Genomic DNA, 15,397 nt, shown 5'->3' with positions numbered 1-15,397 from the left:
AAGAATGGATGCAGACTGGTCCCTGGCAGAATGCAATACCAAACAGAGGTGGGGAGAATTAGTGTGGTGTGTACTAAAGCTGGGATGATTGAAAGATATACAGCAAAAGTGTATTTAATATGTACTGTATGTATGAACTAAGGTGTGAACTTTGCCCTGAGCACATGTTGAAGGGTGATACATGAAGCTGCAGCTGCACTGAGGTTCAGAGGACATTTGCCCCTTCAGGTTTTCCATCCACAAACGACTAAAAGAAGCAAAAGATCATAGCAGTAGCAGGAAAGGTGACATCTCCAAATAAATTGTCAAAATAGGACTTTGAAGCCATGTCATCAGAGGAGACTCCAGTTTGTACACAGCAACTAAGACTAGTAGGCCACCCTGACTGGAAAAGCTGTTTTGCTATTTCACAGGACAACCCACAGTGTTACACAGAATCTTTTCTTACATATTCTAAAGACATCACAATTATCGGCATGAATGCCATGAATGAGACCTAAAATGACTGTATTGGTGTCTCAGTCAGGTCAATCTCAGAATTCCGTGTTCCTCAAAAACAACCTTTAAACAACAAATATTGTGAATGTCTTAATAATGTCTAAGGAATAATGTTACCTATGCCTCAGAAAGGCCAAAGACGCTTTCCCCAAGCAGTAATGATGGCCCTTCCAAATAAATTGTCAAAATAGGACTCTGAAGCCATGTCATCAGAGGAGACTCCAGTTTGTACACAGCAACTAAAACTGCTAGGCCATTCTGACTGGAACAGCTGTGATTTGCTATTTCATAGGACAGCACACAGTGTTACAGGTAATCCGTGCTTAACGATTTTAAAGACAGCAACGATTATCAGCATGATTGTCATAATTGAAGATTAAAGGATAACTTTGTCATTGTGACGATAATGGCAGAACTCTGCTCTAGGGAGTAGTGTACCCATAAGTGGTAACAAATAGAAACAACCATTTTTGACATACTTATGTGTATTTGGTATGTCTGAACACAATGTCAGAAGTGGGATTTGAACCCACGCCTCCAGGGGAGACTGCGACCTTAACGCAGCGCCTTAGACCACTCGGCCATCCTGACTGCGAACTCTGCAACTTCCTTGTTTCAGAGGTCAATACACATTGTCAAGGCTGATCTGTTCTATCAACCTCAAAAGCAAGCTTTAATGACAGCACATATTGTGAATGTCTTAAAAATGTCTGAAGAATAATGTTGCTTATGCCTCGGAAAATTCAGAGGACATTTGCCCCTTCAGGTTTTCCATCCACAAACGGCTAAAAGAAGCAAAAGATCATAGCAGTAGCAGGAAAGGTGGCATCTCCAAATAAATTGTCAAAATAGGACTTTGAAGCCATGTCATCAGAGGAGACTCCAGTTTGTACACAGCAACTAAGACTAGTAGGCCACCCTGACTGGAAAAGCTGTTTTGCTATTTCACAGGACAACCCACAGTGTTACACAGAATCTTTTCTTACATATTCTAAAGACATCACAATTATCGGCATGAATGCCATGAATGAGACCTAAAATGACTGTATTGGTGTCTCAGTCAGGTCAATCTCAGAATTCCGTGTTCCTCAAAAACAACCTTTAAACAACAAATATTGTGAATGTCTTAATAATGTCTAAGGAATAATGTTACCTATGCCTCAGAAAGGCCAAAGACGCTTTCCCCAAGCAGTAATGATGGCCCTTCCAAATAAATTGTCAAAATAGGACTCTGAAGCCATGTCATCAGAGGAGACTCCAGTTTGTACACAGCAACTAAAACTGCTAGGCCATTCTGACTGGAACAGCTGTGATTTGCTATTTCATAGGACAGCACACAGTGTTACAGGTAATCCGTGCTTAACGATTTTAAAGACAGCAACGATTATCAGCATGATTGTCATAAATGAAGATTAAAGGATAACTTTGTCATTGTGACGATAATGGCAGAACTCTGCTCTAGGGAGTAGTGTACCCATAAGTGGTAACAAATAGAAACAACCATTTTTGACATACTTGTGTGTATTTGGTATGTCTGAACACAATGTCAGAAGTGGGATTTGAACCCACGCCTCCAGGGGAGACTGCGACCTAAACGCAGCGCCTTAGACCACTCGGCCATCCTGACTGTGAAGTCTGCAACTTCCTTGTTACAAAGGTCAATACACATTGTTACAGCTGATCTGTTCTATCAACCTCAAAAGCAAGCTTTAATGACAGCACATATTGTGAATGTCTTAAAAATGTCTGAAGAATAATGTTGCTTATGCCTCGGAAAATTCAGAGGACATTTGCCCCTTCAGGTTTTCCATCCACAAACGGCTAAAAGAAGCAAAAGATCATAGCAGTAGCAGGAAAGGTGGCATCTCCAAATAAATTGTCAAAATAGGACTTTGAAGCCATGTCATCAGAGGAGACTCCAGTTTGTACACAGCAACTAAGACTAGTAGGCCACCCTGACTGGAAAAGCTGTTTTGCTATTTCACAGGACAACCCACAGTGTTACACAGAATCTTTTCTTACATATTCTAAAGACATCACAATTATCGGCATGAATGCCATGAATGAGACCTAAAATGACTGTATTGGTGTCTCAGTCAGGTCAATCTCAGAATTCCGTGTTCCTCAAAAACAACCTTTAAACAACAAATATTGTGAATGTCTTAATAATGTCTAAGGAATAATGTTACCTATGCCTCAGAAAGGCCAAAGACGCTTTCCCCAAGCAGTAATGATGGCCCTTCCAAATAAATTGTCAAAATAGGACTCTGAAGCCATGTCATCAGAGGAGACTCTAGTTTGTACACAGCAACTAAAACTGCTAGGCCATTCTGACTGGAACAGCTGTGATTTGCTATTTCATAGGACAGCACACAGTGTTACAGGTAGACCGTGCTTAACGATTTTTAAGACAGCAACGATTATCAGCATGATTGTCATAAATGAAGATTAAAAGATATCTTTGTCATTGTGACGATAATGGCAGAACTCTGCTCTAGGGAGTAGTGTACCATTACCAACCATTTTTGACATACTTGTGTGTATTTGGTATGTCTGAACACAATGTCAGAAGTGGGATTTGAACCCACGCCTCCAGGGGAGACTGCGACCTAAACACAGCGCCTTAGACCACTCGGCCATCTTGACTGTGAGCTATGCAACTTCCTTGTTACAAAGGTCAATACACATTGTTACAGCCGATCTGTTCTATCAACCTCAAAAGCAAGCTTTAATGACAGCACATGTTGTGAATGTCTTAAAAATGTCTGAAGAATAATGTTGCTTATGCCTCGGAAAATTCAGAGGACATTTGCCCCTTCAGGTTTTCCATCCACAAACGGCTAAAAAAAGCAAAAGATCATAGCAGTAGCAGGAAAGGTGGCATCTCCAAATAAATTGTCAAAATAGGACTTTGAAGCCATGTCATCAGAGGAGACTCCAGTTTGTACACAGCAACTAAGACTAGTAGGCCACCCTGACTGGAAAAGCTGTTTTGCTATTTCACAGGACAACCCACAGTGTTACAAAGAATCTTTTCTTACATATGCTAAAGACATCACAATTATCGGCATGAATGCCATGAATGAGACCTAAAATGACTGTATTGGTGTCTCAGTCAGGTCAATCTCAGAATTCCGTGTTCCTCAAAAACAACCTTTAAACAACAAATATTGTGAATGTCTTAATAATGTCTAAGGAATAATGTTACCTATGCCTCAGAAAGGCCAAAGACGCTTTCCCCAAGCAGTAATGATGGCCCTTCCAAATAAATTGTCAAAATAGGACTCTGAAGCCATGTCATCAGAGGAGACTCTAGTTTGTACACAGCAACTAAAACTGCTAGGCCATTCTGACTGGAACAGCTGTGATTTGCTATTTCATAGGACAGCACACAGTGTTACAGGTAATCCGTGCTTAACGATTTTAAAGACAGCAACGATTATCAGCATGATTGTCATAAATGAAGATTAAAAGATATCTTTGTCATTGTGACGATAATGGCAGAACTCTGCTCTAGGGAGTAGTGTACCCATAAGTGGTAACAAATAGAAACAACCATTTTTGACATACTTGTGTGTATTTGGTATGTCTGAACACAATGTCAGAAGTGGGATTTGAACCCACGCCTCCAGGGGAGACTGCGACCTAAACGCAGCGCCTTAGACCACTCGGCCATCCTGACTGTGAAGTCTGCAACTTCCTTGTTACAAAGGTCAATACACATTGTTACAGCTGATCTGTTCTATCAACCTCAAAAGCAAGCTTTAATGACAGCACATATTGTGAATGTCTTAAAAATGTCTGAAGAATAATGTTGCTTATGCCTCGGAAAATTCAGAGGACATTTGCCCCTTCAGGTTTTCCATCCACAAACGACTAAAAGAAGCAAAAGATCATAGCAGTAGCAGGAAAGGTGACATCTCCAAATAAATTGTCAAAATAGGACTTTGAAGCCATGTCATCAGAGGAGACTCCAGTTTGTACACAGCAACTAAGACTAGTAGGCCACCCTGACTGGAAAAGCTGTTTTGCTATTTCACAGGACAACCCACAGTGTTACACAGAATCTTTTCTTACATATTCTAAAGACATCACAATTATCGGCATGAATGCCATGAATGAGACCTAAAATGACTGTATTGGTGTCTCAGTCAGGTCAATCTCAGAATTCCGTGTTCCTCAAAAACAACCTTTAAACAACAAATATTGTGAATGTCTTAATAATGTCTAAGGAATAATGTTACCTATGCCTCAGAAAGGCCAAAGACGCTTTCCCCAAGCAGTAATGATGGCCCTTCCAAATAAATTGTCAAAATAGGACTCTGAAGCCATGTCATCAGAGGAGACTCCAGTTTGTACACAGCAACTAAAACTGCTAGGCCATTCTGACTGGAACAGCTGTGATTTGCTATTTCATAGGACAGCACACAGTGTTACAGGTAATCCGTGCTTAACGATTTTAAAGACAGCAACGATTATCAGCATGATTGTCATAAATGAAGATTAAAAGATATCTTTGTCATTGTGACGATAATGGCAGAACTCTGCTCTAGGGAGTAGTGTACCCATAAGTGGTAACAAATAGAAACAACCATTTTTGACATACTTATGTGTATTTGGTATGTCTGAACACAATGTCAGAAGTGGGATTTGAACCCACGCCTCCAGGGGAGACTGCGACCTTAACGCAGCGCCTTAGACCACTCGGCCATCCTGACTGTGAAGTCTGCAACTTCCTTGTTACAAAGGTCAATACACATTGTTACAGCTGATCTGTTCTATCAACCTCAAAAGCAAGCTTTAATGACAGCACATATTGTGAATGTCTTAAAAATGTCTGAAGAATAATGTTGCTTATGCCTCGGAAAATTCAGAGGACATTTGCCCCTTCAGGTTTTCCATCCACAAACGGCTAAAAGAAGCAAAAGATCATAGCAGTAGCAGGAAAGGTGGCATCTCCAAATAAATTGTCAAAATAGGACTTTGAAGCCATGTCATCAGAGGAGACTCCAGTTTGTACACAGCAACTAAGACTAGTAGGCCACCCTGACTGGAAAAGCTGTTTTGCTATTTCACAGGACAACCCACAGTGTTACACAGAATCTTTTCTTACATATTCTAAAGACATCACAATTATCGGCATGAATGCCATGAATGAGACCTAAAATGACTGTATTGGTGTCTCAGTCAGGTCAATCTCAGAATTCCGTGTTCCTCAAAAACAACCTTTAAACAACAAATATTGTGAATGTCTTAATAATGTCTAAGGAATAATGTTACCTATGCCTCAGAAAGGCCAAAGACGCTTTCCCCTAAGCAGTAATGATGGCCCTTCCAAATAAATTGTCAAAATAGGACTCTGAAGCCATGTCATCAGAGGAGACTCTAGTTTGTACACAGCAACTAAAACTGCTAGGCCATTCTGACTGGAACAGCTGTGATTTGCTATTTCATAGGACAGCACACAGTGTTACAGGTAATCCGTGCTTAACGATTTTAAAGACAGCAACGATTATCAGCATGATTGTCATAAATGAAGATTAAAGGATAACTTTGTCATTGTGACGATAATGGCAGAACTCTGCTCTAGGGAGTAGTGTACCCATAAGTGGTAACAAATAGAAACAACCATTTTTGACATACTTGTGTGTATTTGGTATGTCTGAACACAATGTCAGAAGTGGGATTTGAACCCACGCCTCCAGGGGAGACTGCGACCTAAACGCAGCGCCTTAGACCACTCGGCCATCCTGACTGTGAAGTCTGCAACTTCCTTGTTACAAAGGTCAATACACATTGTTACAGCTGATCTGTTCTATCAACCTCAAAAGCAAGCTTTAATGACAGCACATATTGTGAATGTCTTAAAAATGTCTGAAGAATAATGTTGCTTATGCCTCGGAAAATTCAGAGGACATTTGCCCCTTCAGGTTTTCCATCCACAAACGGCTAAAAGAAGCAAAAGATCATAGCAGTAGCAGGAAAGGTGGCATCTCCAAATAAATTGTCAAAATAGGACTTTGAAGCCATGTCATCAGAGGAGACTCCAGTTTGTACACAGCAACTAAGACTAGTAGGCCACCCTGACTGGAAAAGCTGTTTTGCTATTTCACAGGACAACCCACAGTGTTACACAGAATCTTTTCTTACATATTCTAAAGACATCACAATTATCGGCATGAATGCCATGAATGAGACCTAAAATGACTGTATTGGTGTCTCAGTCAGGTCAATCTCAGAATTCCGTGTTCCTCAAAAACAACCTTTAAACAACAAATATTGTGAATGTCTTAATAATGTCTAAGGAATAATGTTACCTATGCCTCAGAAAGGCCAAAGACGCTTTCCCCTAAGCAGTAATGATGGCCCTTCCAAATAAATTGTCAAAATAGGACTCTGAAGCCATGTCATCAGAGGAGACTCTAGTTTGTACACAGCAACTAAAACTGCTAGGCCATTCTGACTGGAACAGCTGTGATTTGCTATTTCATAGGACAGCACACAGTGTTACAGGTAATCCGTGCTTAACGATTTTAAAGACAGCAACGATTATCAGCATGATTGTCATAAATGAAGATTAAAGGATAATCTTTGTCATTGTGACGATAATGGCAGAACTCTGCTCTAGGGAGTAGTGTACCCATAAGTGGTAACAAATAGAAACAACCATTTTTGACATACTTGTGTGTATTTGGTATGTCTGAACACAATGTCAGAAGTGGGATTTGAACCCACGCCTCCAGGGGAGACTGCGACCTAACGCAGCGCCTTAGACCACTCGGCCATCCTGACTGTGAAGTCTGCAACTTCCTTGTTACAAAGGTCAATACACATTGTTACAGCTGATCTGTTCTATCAACCTCAAAAGCAAGCTTTAATGACAGCACATATTGTGAATGTCTTAAAAATGTCTGAAGAATAATGTTGCTTATGCCTCGGAAAATTCAGAGGACATTTGCCCCTTCAGGTTTTCCATCCACAAACGGCTAAAAGAAGCAAAAGATCATAGCAGTAGCAGGAAAGGTGGCATCTCCAAATAAATTGTCAAAATAGGACTTTGAAGCCATGTCATCAGAGGAGACTCCAGTTTGTACACAGCAACTAAGACTAGTAGGCCACCCTGACTGGAAAAGCTGTTTTGCTATTTCACAGGACAACCCACAGTGTTACACAGAATCTTTTCTTACATATTCTAAAGACATCACAATTATCGGCATGAATGCCATGAATGAGACCTAAAATGACTGTATTGGTGTCTCAGTCAGGTCAATCTCAGAATTCCGTGTTCCTCAAAAACAACCTTTAAACAACAAATATTGTGAATGTCTTAATAATGTCTAAGGAATAATGTTACCTATGCCTCAGAAAGGCCAAAGACGCTTTCCCCTAAGCAGTAATGATGGCCCTTCCAAATAAATTGTCAAAATAGGACTCTGAAGCCATGTCATCAGAGGAGACTCTAGTTTGTACACAGCAACTAAAACTGCTAGGCCATTCTGACTGGAACAGCTGTGATTTGCTATTTCATAGGACAGCACACAGTGTTACAGGTAATCCGTGCTTAACGATTTTAAAGACAGCAACGATTATCAGCATGATTGTCATAAATGAAGATTAAAGGATATCTTTGTCATTGTGACGATAATGGCAGAACTCTGCTCTAGGGAGTAGTGTACCCATAAGTGGTAACAAATAGAAACAACCATTTTTGACATACTTGTGTGTATTTGGTATGTCTGAACACAATGTCAGAAGTGGGATTTGAACCCACGCCTCCAGGGGAGACTGCGACCTAACGCAGCGCCTGAGACCACTCACCCATCCTGACTGTGAAGTCTGCAACTTCCTTGTTACAAAGGTCAATACACATTGTTACAGCTGATCTGTTCTATCAACCTCAAAAGCAAGCTTTAATGACAGCACATATTGTGAATGTCTTAAAAATGTCTGAAGAATAATGTTGCTTATGCCTCGGAAAATTCAGAGGACATTTGCCCCTTCAGGTTTTCCATCCACAAACGGCTAAAAGAAGCAAAAGATCATAGCAGTAGCAGGAAAGGTGGCATCTCCAAATAAATTGTCAAAATAGGACTTTGAAGCCATGTCATCAGAGGAGACTCCAGTTTGTACACAGCAACTAAGACTAGTAGGCCACCCTGACTGGAAAAGCTGTTTTGCTATTTCACAGGACAACCCACAGTGTTACACAGAATCTTTTCTTACATATTCTAAAGACATCACAATTATCGGCATGAATGCCATGAATGAGACCTAAAATGACTGTATTGGTGTCTCAGTCAGGTCAATCTCAGAATTCCGTGTTCCTCAAAAACAACCTTTAAACAACAAATATTGTGAATGTCTTAATAATGTCTAAGGAATAATGTTGCCTATGCCTCAGAAAGGCCAAAGACGCTTTCCCTAAGCAGTAATGATGGCCCTTCCAAATAAATTTTCAAAAAAGGACTTTGAAGCCATGTCATCAGAGGAGACTCTAGTTTGTACACAGCAACTAAAACTGCTAGGCCATTCTGACTGGAACAGCTGTGATTTGCTATTTCATAGGACAGCACACAGTGTTACAGGTAATCCGTGCTTAACGATTTTAAAGACAGCAACGATTATCAGCATGATTGTCATAAATGAAGATTAAAAGATATCTTTGTCATTGTGACGATAATGGCAGAACTCTGCTCTAGGGAGTAGTGTACCCATAAGTGGTAACAAATAGAAACAACCATTTTTGACATACTTGTGTGTATTTGGTATGTCTGAACACAATGTCAGAAGTGGGATTTGAACCCACGCCTCCAGGGGAGACTGCGACCTAAACGCAGCGCCTTAGACCACTCGGCCATCCTGACTGTGAAGTCTGCAACTTCCTTGTTACAAAGGTCAATACACATTGTTACAGCTGATCTGTTCTATCAACCTCAAAAGCAAGCTTTAATGACAGCACATATTGTGAATGTCTTAAAAATGTCTGAAGAATAATGTTGCTTATGCCTCGGAAAATTCAGAGGACATTTGCCCCTTCAGGTTTTCCATCCACAAACGGCTAAAAGAAGCAAAAGATCATAGCAGTAGCAGGAAAGGTGGCATCTCCAAATAAATTGTCAAAATAGGACTTTGAAGCCATGTCATCAGAGGAGACTCCAGTTTGTACACAGCAACTAAGACTAGTAGGCCACCCTGACTGGAAAAGCTGTTTTGCTATTTCACAGGACAACCCACAGTGTTACACAGAATCTTTTCTTACATATTCTAAAGACATCACAATTATCGGCATGAATGCCATGAATGAGACCTAAAATGACTGTATTGGTGTCTCAGTCAGGTCAATCTCAGAATTCCGTGTTCCTCAAAAACAACCTTTAAACAACAAATATTGTGAATGTCTTAATAATGTCTAAGGAATAATGTTACCTATGCCTCAGAAAGGCCAAAGACGCTTTCCCCAAGCAGTAATGATGGCCCTTCCAAATAAATTGTCAAAATAGGACTCTGAAGCCATGTCATCAGAGGAGACTCCAGTTTGTACACAGCAACTAAAACTGCTAGGCCATTCTGACTGGAACAGCTGTGATTTGCTATTTCATAGGACAGCACACAGTGTTACAGGTAATCCGTGCTTAACGATTTTAAAGACAGCAACGATTATCAGCATGATTGTCATAAATGAAGATTAAAGGATAACTTTGTCATTGTGACGATAATGGCAGAACTCTGCTCTAGGGAGTAGTGTACCCATAAGTGGTAACAAATAGAAACAACCATTTTTGACATACTTGTGTGTATTTGGTATGTCTGAACACAATGTCAGAAGTGGGATTTGAACCCACGCCTCCAGGGGAGACTGCGACCTTAACGCAGCGCCTTAGACCACTCGGCCATCCTGACTGCGAACTCTGCAACTTCCTTGTTTCAGAGGTCAATACACATTGTTAAGGCTGATCTGTTCTATCAACCTCAAAAGCAAGCTTTAATGACAGCACATATTGTGAATGTCTTAAAAATGTCTGAAGAATAATGTTGCTTATGCCTCGGAAAATTCAGAGGACATTTGCCCCTTCAGGTTTTCCATCCACAAACGGCTAAAAGAAGCAAAAGATCATAGCAGTAGCAGGAAAGGTGGCATCTCCAAATAAATTGTCAAAATAGGACTTTGAAGCCATGTCATCAGAGGAGACTCCAGTTTGTACACAGCAACTAAGACTAGTAGGCCACCCTGACTGGAAAAGCTGTTTTGCTATTTCACAGGACAACCCACAGTGTTACACAGAATCTTTTCTTACATATTCTAAAGACATCACAATTATCGGCATGAATGCCATGAATGAGACCTAAAATGACTGTATTGGTGTCTCAGTCAGGTCAATCTCAGAATTCCGTGTTCCTCAAAAACAACCTTTAAACAACAAATATTGTGAATGTCTTAATAATGTCTAAGGAATAATGTTGCCTATGCCTCAGAAAGGGGGCGCAGATTTATTGGCAGATAGTTTATTGAGCTGTGGTTTACTGCCTGTGTCGCGACGCCTTGTTGATTTTCTCACGCTGTTCTCGCAGAGTCTCGCATTCTTTCAGAGCATCGCGTGATCAAGACATCTTAGAACACATGGGACACAACAGAGTACATGGACCAACTTACAACTGACAGGCAACTAAACAACTTTCTTGTTTCTTCTTAGCTTTTGTGCCTATACGCAATGTGACATATGTGTGCTTACACATGAAATTTAATTATTCTATTATTGTCATTATGTGCTCAAGCTCAGTACTATACCACTGGGTTCCTGCTTTAAGATGCTTTGTCATGGACACGCCAGGTCAAGTTGTTGTTACTAATCCAAGTCACCAATCCCCTGTAAGGAGGAAACTGCATTTTAATAAAGAAGAGAAAGTGCTATACAATTAAAAATTGAAACAGTTTGAATGACTTTGAGAATAAAGCTGCAAACAGCTGTTCCAGCAGCTCAGCAACAATGTGTCCAGCAGTGTGCACTTTACACAAGTACAATTAGGACTTGTCTGCCCACTGAGCAATTTTGACAAAGAACAAAGTGCTCTGCAGTAATTGACCTGGGGTAACTGATCTAAAGGAATGGTTCAAGTATTTATTTCCAACAATATGAATCTTTTTATACCCGGAGGAAAAAGTAAGTCAGTTATTGTAAGACGGGATACATTCAGAGAACCTGCTGTTAGCTGAATGTTCTGCTCACCTGGGGCTTTGCAACGTGATCTGGATAATAGGCCCTTCACTGTTCATAAGTGTGGTGTCTGCAGTGTGCAGCATTCAGTGTTCAGACAGGAAAGCAAATTGTGTTTCTAAGGTTTGGACATTAGACTGAATTAAAGACAATATAACATATATTCACATGTAATTCAGCTGTACAGTTTTCCGAGGCATAAGCAACATTATTCTTCAGACATTTTTAAGACATTCACAATAAGTGGTGTCATTAAAGCTTGTTTTTGAGGTTGATAGAACAGATTAGCTGTAATAATGTGTATTGACCTCTGAAACAAGGAAACTAGTGAATTCACAGTCAGGATGGCTGAGGTGGTCCAAGGTGCTGCGTTAAGGTCGCAGTCTCCACTGGAGGCGTGGGTTCAAATCCAACTTCTGACATCTTGTTCAGACAAACCAAACACACATAAGGATGTCAAAAACGGTTGTTTCTATTTGGTGCCACTTATGGGTAGACTACTTCCTAGAGCAGAGTTCTGCCATTATCGTCACTAAGACAAAGTTATTTTTTAATCTTCATTCATGACAATCATGCTGATAATCGTTGCTGTCTTTAAAATCGTCAAGCACGGATTACCTGTAACACTGTGTGTTGTCCTATGAAATAGCAAATCACAGCTGTTCCAGTCAGAATGGCCTAGCAGTTTTAGTTGCTGTGTACAAACTGGAATCTCCTTTGATGACATGGCTTCAAAGTCCTATTTTGACAATTTATTTGGAGATGCCACCTTTTCTGCTACTTCTTAGAATACAAGAAGTGATTGTTTGCTTCTTATAGCTGTTTGGGGACGGAAAACCAGAAGGGGAAAAGCATCTTTGACTTTTCTGAAGCATAAGCAACATTATTCTTCAGACATTGTTAAGACATTCACAATATGTGGTGTCATTAAAGCTTGTTTCTGAGGTTGATAGAACAGATTAGCTGTAATAATGTGTATTGACCTCTGAAACAAGGAAACTTGTAAGTTCACAGTCAGGATGGCCGAGGTGGTCTAAGGCGCTGCGTTTAGGTCACAGTCTCCACTGGAGGCGTGGGTTCTAATCCCACTTCTGACATCTTGTTCACGCGTACCAAATACACATAAGTGTGTCAAAAACTGTTGTTTCTATTTGTTGCCACTTATGGGTAGACTGCTTCCTAGAGCAGAGTTTTGCCATTATCGTCACTAAGGCACAAACACAGATATTTTTTGATCTTCATTTATGACAATCATGCTTATAATCGTTGCTGTCTTTGAAATCGTTAAGCACGGATTACTCGTAACACTGTGTGTTGTCCAATGAAATAGCAAATCACAGCTGTTCCAGTCAGGATGGCCTAGCAGTTTTAGTTGCTGTGTACAAACTGCAAAGCATCTTTGAGAGTCCTATTTAGACAATTTATTTGGAAGTGCCATTGTTCCTGCTTGGGGAAAGCGTCTTTGTCCCTTTCTCAGGGATAGGCAACATTATTCCTTAGACATTATTAAGACATTCACAATATTTGTTGTCTTTAAAGGTTGTTATTGAGGAACACAGAATTCTGCGATTGACCTGACTGAGACACAAATACAGTCTTTTTTTGTCTCATTCATGCAATTCATGCCGATAATTGTGATGTCTTTAGAATAGGTAAGAACAGATTAGTTGTAACACTGTGGGTTGTCCTGTGAAAAAGCAAAACAGCTTTTCTAGTCAGGGTGGCCTACTAGTCTTAGTTGCTGTGTACAAACTGGAGTCTCCTCTGGCGACATGGCTTCAAAGTCCTATTTTGACAATTTTATTTGAAGATGCCATCTTTCCTGCTACTTCTTAGAATATAATAAATTATATTTTACTTCTTTTTGTTTCGTTTGGGGACGGAAAACCTGAAGGTATCTTTGACTTTTTTGAGGTATAAGCAACATTATTCTTTCGACATTATTAGGAAATTCACAATATGAATCAAGAAAATTGCAGATTTTACAGTCAGGATGGCAGACTGGTCGAAGGCTTGTATCCTGACAACGTTTTTGCATTAAACACCTTTTACCTACTTGTACATCTCCCGAGCTGTGCATGTGCGTCCATCACTTTAGACCACAGCGCCACCGTGACAATGACAACTGTACAGTCAAACTATGTCCTGTGCCAGGTCTAATTCTGTGCTGTACTATACTGTAGCAGAAATGGGTCCTATTCACTAGTAATACAAACACTGCACTAACAGCATACAAATTGGTCACCAATACAGCTTTAGGAATAATGAAGTGCAAACAAAACATTTTGTCAGAGTAGGGAACTTAATCAGTGACCAGGTGATTGTGTGAATGTGAATGTGGCCAGGACAGGTGGCAGAAAGTAATATGAACAATTAGCATGTAGTCAAAGGAGCCAGGTTTTTTCCACCTACAGTGTGTCTGACAGTAGGGCTTGTCAGCAGGGGCTATAACACGTTACCTGCAGTTCCTCAAAACAGGAGTAATAATCAGAGATCGCAGGAATAATGCAGATCCACGCAGGCATGAAATAACTCAATATACTTACTAAATCTCGCAAACAATTTCACATAGTATTTTTCCCACCCAGCCTTTGCCTCGCTCTCATAACTAAACTCTCATTTTTTCTCATATCCTTTGCATCTAGCCAGGCTTTTCCTCTCTCTCTCTCTTTCGTCTCCAGGTTGCCTCCACCTCCTGTCATCCTCTCGTAACCATTTTATAAGCTTGTTAGTTCCACTTCAAATGCCAAATGACAAACAATCTAAAGGCAGTGAGCCGCTGCCTTGGTGCCCTCGTAGAGCTGCACAGTCAAAACAAACAGGATATGAAGCGAACCCCCCCCCCCTCCACCATCACCATAAAACCTCATATAGGATTTCTACGCTTAGACACACACAAGCTGTGTGACAACAAAGAAGGAGTCCTCTTTGTTTGAGACATAGTGAGTAGGTTATAACATTTGTCCTTCACAGGTGATTGATTTCTGATTCCTGATACATACAGTCACTGGGATCTTCTGTTACTCATTGTATTAAACGGTTTAACACTTTTAATAATGAGAATGTGTTTTAAGTTCTATTAATATCACTGTCAATACAAGTTCATACGCAATTTACAAATGTGTCTTACTAAACAATCACAGTTTTAGCTTCATTATTAATGAAGGTATTTATTTGTCATCATTCAGGAATTGCCGCCATTGTTTCTCTATCTCTCACAACATTAACCAGCTCCAGTGCTTACAGTCATCATCTGCTGCTCTCCAATGACAAAGGTCCAATGTCTCCAACTCATCAAGAAATCGCTGAGACAGTCTGGGGTAGTTACATACCAAGTTAATGTTGGTGTCATCAGTCCAGGGAGTCATACAGTATTCTAGAATTTTGGGCATTTTACTGTAGGTGTTTTCTGGTCTAAGCTGGTTCTCTAAGCTTTTTTCATATTACTGTGTGTACATCCGTAAACTCCTGCCTCCTTTGTTCTTTGGGGAAGGTCACAGTTAAATCCATCTTTTTTCCAAACTGTCGCACTCATTTAGTACTTTAGTCTGAATATCAGTGAACAGAACCAGGTATTTTGCTTATGTCAGTAACCCTGGAGTGCTGAGTAACTGAGTGGTTTCATTGTTTATTTAATGTTTGGTGGCTTCTAATTTTTTCCATAACCTGCATTTAGATCTAAACCT

At 40.2% G+C, this 15,397-nt stretch overlaps 10 non-coding genes across 10 annotated transcripts; 2 read left to right on the top strand and 8 right to left on the bottom strand.

Annotated features, from left to right (window-relative positions):
• Positions 1–1,006: 1,006 nt before the first annotated feature.
• On the bottom strand, positions 1,007–1,089 carry trnal-aag (transfer RNA leucine (anticodon AAG)). The gene has a single exon. It is a non-coding gene; the product is annotated as a tRNA-Leu (tRNA).
• A 953-nt stretch (positions 1,090–2,042) lies between these two features.
• Positions 2,043–2,125, bottom strand: trnal-uag (transfer RNA leucine (anticodon UAG)). The gene has a single exon. It is a non-coding gene; the product is annotated as a tRNA-Leu (tRNA).
• A 936-nt stretch (positions 2,126–3,061) lies between these two features.
• On the bottom strand, positions 3,062–3,144 carry trnal-uag (transfer RNA leucine (anticodon UAG)). Its single transcript has one exon. It is a non-coding gene; the product is annotated as a tRNA-Leu (tRNA).
• Positions 3,145–4,097: 953 nt separating this feature from the next.
• trnal-uag (transfer RNA leucine (anticodon UAG)) lies at positions 4,098–4,180 on the bottom strand. The gene has a single exon. It is a non-coding gene; the product is annotated as a tRNA-Leu (tRNA).
• A 953-nt stretch (positions 4,181–5,133) lies between these two features.
• Positions 5,134–5,216, bottom strand: trnal-aag (transfer RNA leucine (anticodon AAG)). Its single transcript has one exon. It is a non-coding gene; the product is annotated as a tRNA-Leu (tRNA).
• Positions 5,217–6,170: 954 nt separating this feature from the next.
• trnal-uag (transfer RNA leucine (anticodon UAG)) lies at positions 6,171–6,253 on the bottom strand. Its single transcript has one exon. It is a non-coding gene; the product is annotated as a tRNA-Leu (tRNA).
• Positions 6,254–9,279: 3,026 nt separating this feature from the next.
• trnal-uag (transfer RNA leucine (anticodon UAG)) lies at positions 9,280–9,362 on the bottom strand. Its single transcript has one exon. It is a non-coding gene; the product is annotated as a tRNA-Leu (tRNA).
• A 953-nt stretch (positions 9,363–10,315) lies between these two features.
• trnal-aag (transfer RNA leucine (anticodon AAG)) lies at positions 10,316–10,398 on the bottom strand. Its single transcript has one exon. It is a non-coding gene; the product is annotated as a tRNA-Leu (tRNA).
• Positions 10,399–12,049: 1,651 nt separating this feature from the next.
• On the top strand, positions 12,050–12,133 carry trnal-aag (transfer RNA leucine (anticodon AAG)). Its single transcript has one exon. It is a non-coding gene; the product is annotated as a tRNA-Leu (tRNA).
• A 591-nt stretch (positions 12,134–12,724) lies between these two features.
• Positions 12,725–12,808, top strand: trnal-uag (transfer RNA leucine (anticodon UAG)). Its single transcript has one exon. It is a non-coding gene; the product is annotated as a tRNA-Leu (tRNA).
• The last annotated feature ends 2,589 nt before the right edge of the window (positions 12,809–15,397 follow it).

This window comes from Betta splendens, chromosome 10, assembly GCF_900634795.4.
Source record: "Betta splendens chromosome 10, fBetSpl5.4, whole genome shotgun sequence".
Classification (NCBI taxonomy): Eukaryota; Metazoa; Chordata; class Actinopteri; order Anabantiformes; family Osphronemidae; genus Betta; species Betta splendens.
This window is presented reverse-complemented; position numbering and strand designations above follow the sequence as displayed.